This window comes from Haliotis asinina, chromosome 16 (assembly GCF_037392515.1).
Source record: "Haliotis asinina isolate JCU_RB_2024 chromosome 16, JCU_Hal_asi_v2, whole genome shotgun sequence".
Classification (NCBI taxonomy): Eukaryota; Metazoa; Mollusca; class Gastropoda; order Lepetellida; family Haliotidae; genus Haliotis; species Haliotis asinina.
The window spans coordinates 32113646-32125682 of NC_090295.1; the positions used below are offsets into that span (position 1 = coordinate 32113646).

The 12037-nt window shown below is 40.5% G+C and overlaps 1 protein-coding gene across 1 annotated transcript in view; it reads right to left on the bottom strand.

Moving 5' to 3' along the window:
- Nucleotides 1-8194, bottom strand: part of LOC137268105 (endothelin-converting enzyme homolog) — a 56084-nt gene extending 47890 nt beyond the window's left edge. The window contains exon 1 of the mRNA XM_067802626.1: nucleotides 8126-8194. The gene's annotated coding sequence lies outside the window, so the exon portion shown is untranslated. The remainder of the gene's footprint in view (nucleotides 1-8125) is intronic.
- Nucleotides 8195-12037: the final 3843 nt, after the last annotated feature.

A 12037-nucleotide genomic window follows, 5' to 3' on the forward strand; every position in this document is an offset into this window, starting at 1 on the left:
TTTGCCTTATTAGAAAGGTATCGCCACAACGCAACAGAAATCAACTTCCAGATCATTCACTGTCTGGCAATAAAAATCAAGTTTACGTTCAGAAATTGGCATTCGTTTTGAAGTTTCAAGGTGAAATCACTACGGCACGTCTTGACTCTGCGACACGGAACATCGCCATTGAAACAGTGCATGCTTGAGGTTACCAGTCTTCTGTTGCCAGGCGTCTGAATGTTAGTCTCAGCAAGATATCATGCCTTCTAGCTCGTTGCAACCTGGACTTAAGTGGATATCCGGGCAAAATGTACGGAACAGGTTGAGATTGGTATGAAAGCCAGGAAACCCGATGTCTGGGTCGTCCTAAGTCGTCACCATCGCGCTCGATCATTATCTAAACGTATCCACTTGGTTGCATAGACATTACGTTCTTATAAATTGGTGTAAAATGTGATGCACTAAAGTCTATTCGTGGACGAGTTACACATGTAAGATTTTCGCAACAGATTTCTCGTCTATGCGTTTCTTCTTTGGATAGTATATTTCAACATACACGTATTGTAATTATGAGTTCTATGAATTAGCGGCTTTACAGTAAGACATAAAGTCATTTTCAAGTGAAGTAGTATTGTCAGGGGCCTGTAACGTGTGTAAACCTAGTGGATACAGTGGTAATACTGGGTTTAGTTTCACGCCGCTTTTAGGGACATTCCTGTAACATCAAGGTGTGAGACAGAAGAAACAGACTTCACACATTGTACCCATGTATTGAATCAAACCAGGGTCTTCGGCGTGACATGCTAACGCTTTAACCACTAGGCTACCCTATAGAGCCAAGAACAATCTACACTTAAATTCCAACATTGACTCAAACTATCGATTCGTGCATTAAAGGACCTTTATTTCTTGTCATCAACTGCATTTGGATCATTATACTACTGGCAATAAATAGTGCAACTAAACCTTTCAGTGTATCTTTTGATGACGTGTATATTTCCAATAACAATGACGCAGTGTTTGCAGGACACATCTAAATCACAATGATATTTCATATTAAGCTGAACATCACGTGATGCACGATGATATAACATCCAGACTGCGTGTCCCTATAGAGGTCCTCACAATCACATGTGCAAGTGAACTAGGATCTACTTTTAAATATCTCCAAGACAGTATCTCAATGAACAACCCAAACGGTTGAACTACTCTACTTTGAAGTAAAGCAGAGTCTTCGTGAGAATGGTGTGACCTTAACAACTTATCATTGGTGCCAAAGATTCGTTTGGGTCAGGCAACACCAACGGCATTCCGGATTCCCAAAATGTCAGAAAAGGATACTAGCGACGTGCCGGCGAGCTGTGTGCCAAGGCATCAACTCTTCACAATGATGGGTAAGTGAGTTTAGATCTAAGATGGGGTAAGAAAAGATAATACTTTTTTGTTCATATAGTGGAAAATTTCATTGCAGAGTTCCAGGTCTCAATCACATTAAACAAAACCATAAAAAGCATCAATACACTATAACAGCATCAAAGAACAGCAATCTCGAATATTACATGCGACCCTTTTTCCTATTTAGTTCACGTATACTTGAAGGTATAAAAGAACGCTAGTATTTGTAATAATTCAGCAACATTGCGACGGGAGATATTTTGACGTGCAACATATGAGTACCAGATCACCACATACATATGTCATCGCTGATTATCTCGAACAAGAAGATGGGTAAACATTGGACCCGGCCTAATTCCCTGTCACGTCCTAAACAGATCATCGGTGGGATGTTCACGGGCGGAAAATGCCATAGGCTGGGCACCCAATCTGACTGATCTAGGGAAAGGTTAGCCTGTAGTCCACTAGCCCGTGGCTAGTGAAAATCTAGTCAGGCTAGTGAATTTTCATGGTGTCAAATTTGTAAATATGACTTGTTAGGTTATAATACAATTTTAAATCATGCAAGATTATAACCTGAAAACATTTATTATATTAGCAGGTTTATGATGCAACCCGTATCTTATTCTCTAGTTTCATAATCTCTTGCATAGTTTCTACATTCAGATTTCGAGCTCGTGAATTATTGTGTGTGCGAGTACCTTTCAAACATAGCTAGTCCGGCTGGCTAGCAGAATTTGGAACCTATTTCCCACACTACTCACAGTCCCCATATCGCATCATTTTCCCTTCTGTCCAACCCATTCTGTTCTGGTAAAAAGCAACTCTAGATTTCAATAGGTTTATGAATCTCGCACACCGCTGGGGCTCCAACTTTTTTGTTTCCATCAGAAATTATGTAATTTATACACAGAGACTGAGAGTCAGCATGAAGGAAGGTCTGAGGGAGAATGGCGTACAATACCAATCACAGTCACTAATGTAATGTATGTCATCACGGGACCATGCATTTCTGGAATGGGTCAGTAAGTGAGTTTAGTTTTACGTCTCTTTAAGCAATTTTCCCGCAATACCACTACGGGAGGGAACCAGACATGGGCTTCACACATTTTACCCATGTGGGGAATCGAACCCGGGCCTTCGGCGTGACAAGCGGACGCTTTAACCTGTAGGTTAACCCACCGCCCCATGTATGAAATTGATCCTGACATGCAGTTTTCAGACACGTATATCTTCGCAACTGCATCACTGCCCTTAGGTACATCGGATAAAAGATGTAATCACAAACAATTCTGAATATTGTTTAATCGTTGTTCACCTGACACTTACTACTAGTGCAGTGTGAAAGGATCTAGCAGTCAACGAGGATGACTTTGAACTCGTTACTTAGCCAAGTGAAGCGTTCATCCCGAAGATTCAGGTTCGATGGGTGCAGTGTGTGAAAACTATGATACTGCTGCAATATTACTACCGAATAAAACCCCACTTGTTCCCTAAAGGGATTTTGTTTTCACAAAAACTGTGTACGAGAAGTGTAAAACGACAATAAAACGTTTCAGTAAATATCCTATCTGCAGGTATTTGAAATAACGCCGATATGCTCGAGCATAAATACGCTGGCAAGGAGGAAACACAAGTTAACCCTTACAGATCCTCCGCCCAGGAGATATTACGGAGTGATGACAGTTCCAGAAACTAATAAACAGTCACATGAGTGACATAGCTGTTTGATAAAAGTGTCTTACATTGAACAAAGACTGAGGGTAAATCTGTACTGGGGCGGGTCCAGGAACTTGGAGAAAGGGAGAAAGAGGGTGCACACACTCACCGTCTCTGAACCCACCCCTGCTGTATCAGTCATGTGACAGTGTTTGCATCAGTCTGAAGATACAGGCCATACAGCAGGGTGTGTCGGTAAAATGTGCGAGGAAATCTTTCACTGATGCATTTCTCAAATGTTTACAGCTTCTTGAAAAACATGATCACGGATACGGTGATAAGAGATACAATGTACTTTTCTCATATTTAGGAAGCTGTGGTACTGGAATTGGGTAAACATGACCTAAAACAACATTCACTCACACTATTGTACGGTTTCGAGAACTGATCCCATAGTAATTGGACCGGCAGGTTTTAAACATGTCTGCTGCACTCGGAATAGATCGGAAACACGCAGCCGATCTCGGACTTTCAGGACAAATTGAATGTACACGTGTGTTGCGATCGTAAAAAACACAAAACATACCATTAAATGGCGGCGCGGTGGCGTTCATTTGGCACTTAAACACGGCCGTGCGTGTAGCTGCTGCTATCAGAGAACCTTTTTAAATGATGGTGATGGTATCGTATTTTCTACAGGTTGTAGATGTTCTGTAATACACCGAGTCTTCAGCAAATCGATTGACAGCAAACTCAGCTGTCTGATGGTTTATAACCTATGATAGTTCCAGTCGTTATAGGGACGGTGTGGTAGTCTAGTGGTTAAAGCGTTCGCTCTTCACGCTGAAGACCTGGGTTCGATTCCCCACCTGGGTACAATGGGTGAAACTCAGTGTCTGGTGTCACCCGACGTGATATTGCTGCAATATTGCTAAAAACGGTGTATATTCCAACTCTCTCACTCCAGTCGTTCTGACCTACTAAACATACTGGACAAAAACAGTTAGGGATATTTGCAAAATTTGAAAATATGAATTATGATGTATTTGTTCATTGACACACTGACAAAATATCTCATTAGAGGTGAAATACTGCTATTTTACTATTTGTATTTAATGCTTAATAACATTTTTCACAGGGACTGTTTTCAGTTTGTTCAACTTACATATTTCTTTAAAGAGAATGGTTAAGAAATCATGAAAGTAAAATATTCTTAATAAACGTTTGTCTTTACTTATCAAACAACTGGATTTTAGCATCCCAAACTGGCGACCATGGGAAACATCTCTTTGGATTTTTCCAATGCGAATTTTCATGCAGAAACTATCTTCAAGCCTTTTAGTTCCAAAAGGAGTTCATGCATCCATACCACTGACCACTGGTTTGCGTACATATTGCATGTCCACATTAGACACGACAGATGTTCATACCAGCTCCTCGTTACGGAATCCGTGAGCGGTTGAGTGAAGATATTTCACGAGAGAAGAGAAATATTTAATTTTGTAACGACGGGTTGTTAATAATCGAGTCGAATCAGAACAAAACCATTGGTTGATATCACGAACAAGAAACCAGCCACGGTCACTGCGTTTGTAGTCCCTGATCCCAATGAGTCGGCGCACATAGCTTGTGTGTGGTAATAAAACTCACCTTTCTACATTTTTCAACGGGTTCGTAATTGTGTTTGCTGATCTCTGTATAGAAGTTTGATGCTGCAGGATGTTATGATGTGGCCTTGTTTTGACACTGGATAGTGTTAGTAATACTAACGTTACAAATACAACATACAGGGGCAAAACAAGATGTGTCTCGATGTCTCTGTCCAAACAGGCCATATTGCCAGAAACAAAACAACAGTCATCATAAGATGACGCATCCCCCCGGCACCTACATATTTGAAAGGACAAATCATCTGACGGTTACTTAATGTTTTTTTTAGACTAAGTTTGAATTGTTTCCATGGAAATCATGAAAAATATAAATGCCATATATCTGTAAACAACAAAAGGCACCACTCTGTGGTCTGCCTCAAATATCTGCAAAGTTTTGTTGAAAGATATTAAATAGTTTTCGAGTTCTCCGGAAAAGAGACCCTTCCCTCCATTTTGAGACTACATCCGAATTTTTTTCATGGAAACCCAGAAAATGATAAATCACAAAAACCTGCAAATAGCAAAAGGCATCACTTTCGGGTCTGCCACACATGTCTGCCACGTTTGCTGAAAGATATTCAGAAGTGTTTGAGTTATGCTCCGGAAACAAAGCCCATCCCTCCATTTTGAGACAAAGTCCGAATTGTTTCCCGAGAAAATAATAAATCACACAGACCTGTAAATAGCAAAAGGCACCACTTTGATGCCTGCTACACATATCTAGAAAGTTTTACTGAAAGAAATCAGGAAGTTTTTGAGTTGTGCTCCGGAAACGAAACACACCTGTCAATTTGAGAGTCCGAAACGTTTCCATGGAAACCAAGAAAATCATAAATCACAAAAACCTGTAAATACCAAAAGGTACCACTTTAGGTTCTGACCTATATATCTACCGTGTATTGCAGAAAAATGTTGAACGGTTTATTAATTCGAAGCAAAATGTTTACGGACGGACAGACAGACAGACAGAGAAGGCGTCGACTATATCCCCCGAAATACATGCCGGGGGGATAAAAAGAATGGAGAAAAAACCCTTAAATAGATGGATCACCGAAGATCATTGATGATGTCGATTTATGAATTATCATGCCCCTCCAACCAACTGTAGCCAGCGCTCAAACAAACTGCATAAATGAGATAGCATTTGACCGACGATGTCGCAAAACATTACTTCGGTATGACGATAATAACCTATAAACCACGTGACCTGCAACACAATCCAGAAGCATGATACTGCATCTGGAGTGTGGACCATGCAAACAAGCTGTCGATATAATGTAAGTCCTGCCTGACAACAAATTACATGTGGTTACACCTTAGGATTGTTAAAATTTTCCTCTGTTCACCCAGTAGAAAATGGGCACCCGGTGGGATAAGCCATAACTATTAACCTCTTATCGCCTCACAGGCAATTCGGGTTATCCGGGGTTATAATGTCTATCATGCTGTATGTGGTTAGGGCATGTCCCTTGTTCAGCGCTAAATAAATGGCAAAGTAAATTATTATTATGTTATCAGTAACTATCGACGTTTTCATGGTATGATAGACAGTGGGCAAGTACACCCATGATCCCCCTAAAACAGGGTCATACCTAGCCCGTAAGCGCCAGGGTTCAATGCTCTCGTGTTCACGCCATACACATACTCAGTTTTCGGTTTCTTTTTTGTATTTTCTTTAACATACGTAATGCATGTGGTGTGATAAGCATCAGCAGCGCGTGTCCGTGTATCCACAGCAGCAGGTAACTGACATAAAGCCCACCTGTTCAAGTATAAATACACTTGTGGGGATAAAACATACACATATCACTTCAGCGTGGGATGGGCAGATATCTTTGAGTACTGAAAGTCACGTGAAAACCACTAAAATCATATTTTCGTTAGATCCATGATGTGAATGGTATTTGAAAAGTTCATAAAACAGATATATATTCCAGTGGAGGATTCACTTTAGTATCGGTGAACCTCATTCAAGCGCCTTTGACAATTTCTCCCCTTGCTTTTCTCGGGGGAGGGACAGTGGGGTAGCCAAATGGCTAAAGCGTTCGATTTCCAACGTGGGTACAATGTGTGGGACCCATTTCTGGCGTCCCCCGTCGTGATATCGGTGGAATATTGTTAAACATACCGAAACATAAGTCTCATAAACCTATTCAGACAATGACCTTCTGTTAGCCGATCCGAATTTCCTCGTGTGAAAGTGAAAACAGACACCACAAAAGAAGTCTGGTTAAACTGAAATCTAATTCCTTGTTTCGTAAGAAAATAGTATTTACACATGAATTTTAATTTTAAACTTTAAAAACACCGTATTTTTATACATTTTGTCGAGGTTCAGGCAGTATATTTTGACTATGGAGCCACAGACTAACCTTGTTTGATGAGGTCGCAAACAGATTCACATTGCATCTGTCTCACTGGTTGAAACTGTTATGTGTTTTTTGCGTTTATTCAGGGTAGTTCCGTAACGCACAATGAGGTTGATGTAATATCAGTTCCGTAGCAGACTGCCAAATATTTCCAGCGGCATAGCCTCGTTTTGATATTTCCGTTTGTTATAGCTCGCTGTACGACAGAGCACGCTGTACATGTTTGCAAGGATTAGGAGGAGCTTGGTGTTGCAATATACAAGTGCTTAGATGTATCAAACCTTACAGATTAATGTTCATGCATCCACTTACATTACATAGTCTACAAATTCTGGACTGAAAATCGCACTAAGTTGCGCAATAGGACGGAACCAGTAAACAGGAAACGAGACTGTTCTGTTATCAATGTTTTGACATGAACGGCAAAAAAAGCCTCTCTCCGGGGTATATGTACATATGTTTGGATGGGTGAGACTCAAAAATCGTTTAAACGTGGCGGTGAAATATTGGTTTGAGCATCAAATCAGATAATGCATAACACTGGGTTGTCTCACATGTCACGCGATTGTTGAGATGACGCTTTTCCATACAATTTGTGAGTAACGTTTACGATGTTTGAAAAAACTCCTGAAATATAGTGAAGAACTACAAAATGGCATTCTTGCATTCACAATTTGCGGCCATTTGGGTTTTTGTGTGACAAGCGAACTGAAGAACTCATTCCTTTGTGAAATGAAACCAACTATTCTTCAACATCGACAAAATTAACGTGAAAATGACGTATGGGACATTATACCAAATAATTAACTTTTTATAATTGGAACAATTCCCTGCCTACATGCTGTAAGTAAAATACAAAATTCTTATATACTTCAATAAATAATCCACGTAATCAACATCATCTCAACCAAAATCAACCTTTGAGGAACAAACATAACATAGAAAGTTAAATAAAAAGCATCCCTTTGTTTGTAGGTAAAAATATGTACTAAAAGACAGTAAAATAACACGTAAACCGACATTAAGGAAAACTGCTGAGAGAAATGTGAGAGAGTATTAATCACTCACCTTGATATTGCCAGAATGTTATTCCAACATGCTCGTGGATCGTGCCGCCTTTTTCTGTCACGTTAATAACTCCCAGAAGTCCTCTTGCATTGACATTTCACTATAGCGCGTTTCACAAAAGACGAGTCGGCGTTCGGCGTCTTCGATTAGGTTCGCTAACCGAACCACCTCCATAGAGCCGGTTTAATATCGCTGTAAGAAGTCTGCTGGAGACTCCTGAAGTATTTCACCGTCGTATCTGTTGAGCTTACAAGCATCGTCTGTCTTTGCACTGGAATTGTCAAGTCTTAGCTAGACCCGGTGTTCAAGGTCGACTGCAGCAATTAAGATGCATGCCAGTCTCTCTGGTTTAGGCATCTCGCTTTTGCGCCAGCATGTGGACTGATGTATCCCATCGAAGCTGCCGTCGCTTCAAAGATGACTGATACGAGGGAGATTCTTTTGCTCTTCCATCGTGAGTTCTTGCTTCAGAATGTGGGTAAAGCTATTACGTATTTGCAAATATGAACCTTATGTTTCATCCGAAATCGAATTTGTGTTTCGTGTGATAAAAATATGTCAATTTGAAAATCGACGTGCGGGTATTTATTCGCCCTGAATGATGAAAGGCTCGGCTTAGCTCTCGCAAATAGATTCGTTAGGAATCATATTGTCGTTGTATGGAGCTTAGATATTTAAGGATCGCACCACAGACCCTCCAACAGTCCGTACGAGAAACCACGGTCGATATTTAAATGACTAAATAGTTTGGGTTTTTTTTCATTAGCTTAGATGTAGCCAAACTACAGTCACATACAGGCAAACATTTCAGAACCTTCAATGTACGCGAGCAGAAGGGCCCTGCGGTCAAAAGAAGAACGATCGGTTGTTCGAACCGTTTCCGCTTCATACCAAATGACGTAGAATTATATGATACATATTGTTACCCTCAATGTTTCCCTCGGCATTTAGGTGAGTGAGTTTGGTTTCTGCCTCACATTCAGTACACTGACGTGAGAGGCTGTTACACAGCGCCCAGGAATACGCGTCGTCCTGTCGTCTGCCCACAGCGCAGGCAGCGCCGTTTGTTTCAGTCTGAAATAGTCCACTTAATATTTTCATGACTAGTAACCTTGCTGTATGACACGTACCGGTCTAAACACATCTTTTAGCGTTTAGTCAGTAAGGTTTAAAGCGGCTTTCAGCAATATTCCAACAATATCACGGTTGAGGACACCAAAACGGGCTTCACTCATGTGGGGAATCAAACCCGAGTCTTCGGTGGGACGAGCGAACGTTTCAAAGACTAGGCTACCCCAGCACGGCAGGGAAGCAACTATTCGGTACTTGGTCGGTATCATATACCTGTTTACGGTATTCATGTTAAACCCCATGATATCTCAGCCTTCATTGTCGTAGCTGAGAATAGTCTAGCCTGGTTTTGTTCGATATCTACGGAAATGAACAGTGGAAGGAATATTATCTGTTGGGTCTTAGAAAATATACTTGTATTGTTGTCAGTGGTTTAGTCAGTGTCCACAAACAGACGGATAGCTATCTAGAGTGAACGAACGAACGAGTGGGTGGATGGTTGGTTAATGAATGACAATAACACAAGAAATTCATTAGCTTCTAATTCCCGTGGTTTTACACACGTATCAATAGTTTAAGATATACACACTGTCGGATAAATATTCAGCTTGGTTAAACATTCTATAAAGAGCGATAACGGCATGTGTTGTTCACAATGACGCACGTTGTTATGGGAACGCTGAGGTAAGACAGGCCAGCTACCTTTCTATTTACAGATTGGATAACCGTTTATATGACACACCTGCTGAGAGCAACTGTTTTGAGAAAATATTATCTTCACTTGCTTCTAGCATTATGTATGTTCCATACATGTAAGCATATTTTATATTTATACGGCAAGACACATTGTGATAAATACTGACTTGTGTTGGTTACCAGGAGGATATCGATTACGAAATGATAAACAGTCACGAATGGGATAATGACTAAATTTGTACATAACCCGTATGTGAACGAGACACTGAAGTCACTGCACAGAGATAGCCAAAAACCAGTCTGTAATCGCTGGGACACATTCATGACACTCTTGGATTTTGTTGACTGGTTTGTTGTTTCCCTTTTTTAAGAAGGCGATGTGTAAATAGAGTCGAGGCAGGACATTGACACCACGCCTTGGAGCCTGACGTAGATAAGTGGGAATATATTTGTGATGTTTCATGATAGCATGATGAACGTAAATGTATGAGCGTGATATGTATGTCGAGTTGTAACTTTTGGAAGTTGACGATAAATAAGAAAGACAGTATTTCTTATCCATCACAACTTCTTCATTACATTATGATGCGATTGTCATTCGCTATGGACTGACATACATTCAAGTGATAAGATAACAATCTATGTCGAAACATCGCTTCATGAAATAAGAAAGAAATTTCAACCCTTAAAGTACCGTACCTTTCATTTTAAAAAAAGTTCAGAATTTTATAAAGAGATATGTCGAATACCGTATCAGGTTCTCGCTACGACTCTTGCCCTCCGAATAAGTTACGGGAAGATACCATTGTTGACGAAAGTGGTGCTTTTTGTTCAGAGTTGTCTCCCCTGCTGGTTACGGGCGCTAAGTCATCTCTCCTTGAAGAGATAAATCTCCGAACGGGTAACTCAGTTTGATAGTCAATGTTATAAAAGTATTGATTTGTATAGAAAATATAATGAAAAACTCTCGGGAATCGTTTAACTGCAGAAACAGAATCAAGAGGTTGAAGTCATTCTCAGACATATTTCCCGGAATACATGAGTGATACTTCATTATTTCTCTATCATTTAGAATAACGATACACAGTTGTTTGAGATGTCTTTCCACAAAACACTTGTTCACAATGTCTACTGACTATCAGCGCCAGCAGCAAATGTTGATAATGACGATTTAAATAATGAGAACTGTGACAGTCTACTGATTACAGAGTTTTCGGCGAAAAACATCGTAATTCGAGATTACCAAATACGTCATAACCACCAACCCCGTTCTACGCCGTCCTGAAGTGACCTGGACAATCCCGTGCTTAAATGTACTGTGTCTGAAAAATGGGGCGTGAGATGAGCAATTGCTGGTCCCTGAACAACATCATTCTCCCTTCTCCCAATCTCTCTTTGCATTGCTAAAGCCCTAAATGAAGCATCTCTAGATTTTATTGCACCATCTTTGTTTCAGCTCTTGAAGACAGAATATCTCTGTGACCAACGCAACTCGTGCAGATCCGCCTAAGAATTTATGTTCAGAAAAGCCGTTTTTCTGCGATGTTCCAGCAATATCATGGAGGGTGACACCAAAAACATTGGAGCGAATCGAACCAGGACCTTCGGCCTTACGAGTTTTGGCAATAGCTTTTGGGCGAATATTATATATAATATAATAATAGCGTCAAGTTGTTAGGGATGACTGACACTGTTTCATCGTAGTCCAGTTGCGTAAATGACTAAATGATTTCTCACAGCTGGTATCTTCTGACGACTAATTATTACATTAACAACTTAGGGGAGAGCACAAAATATGGAATCACCCTTTGAAAGCTGCTGCCTTTCGAGCAATTCTGGTGGTAAACGCACCTGCGATATTTCTGTAATAAAATTAATAAGATGTAATACATGACCAATCCCTTGAATATTTGGGCGAAGTTTATGACGGCCTTCCCCACTTTTCTATCAACCGTCATGCAGATTTCCCTGCTGTATGACAGCTGTCTGGAGTTAGTGCATGAATCAGTTGATACAGTATGATTCAGATTTTGGGCTTAGGTCATTAGCGACAAAGCGGCCTTTGCGCTGAGACTATGGCAGTTCCATCTTTCAGAACTGACTTACGATCGTCGTCATGCTCAGGGCTAGTGGACATTCATCGTT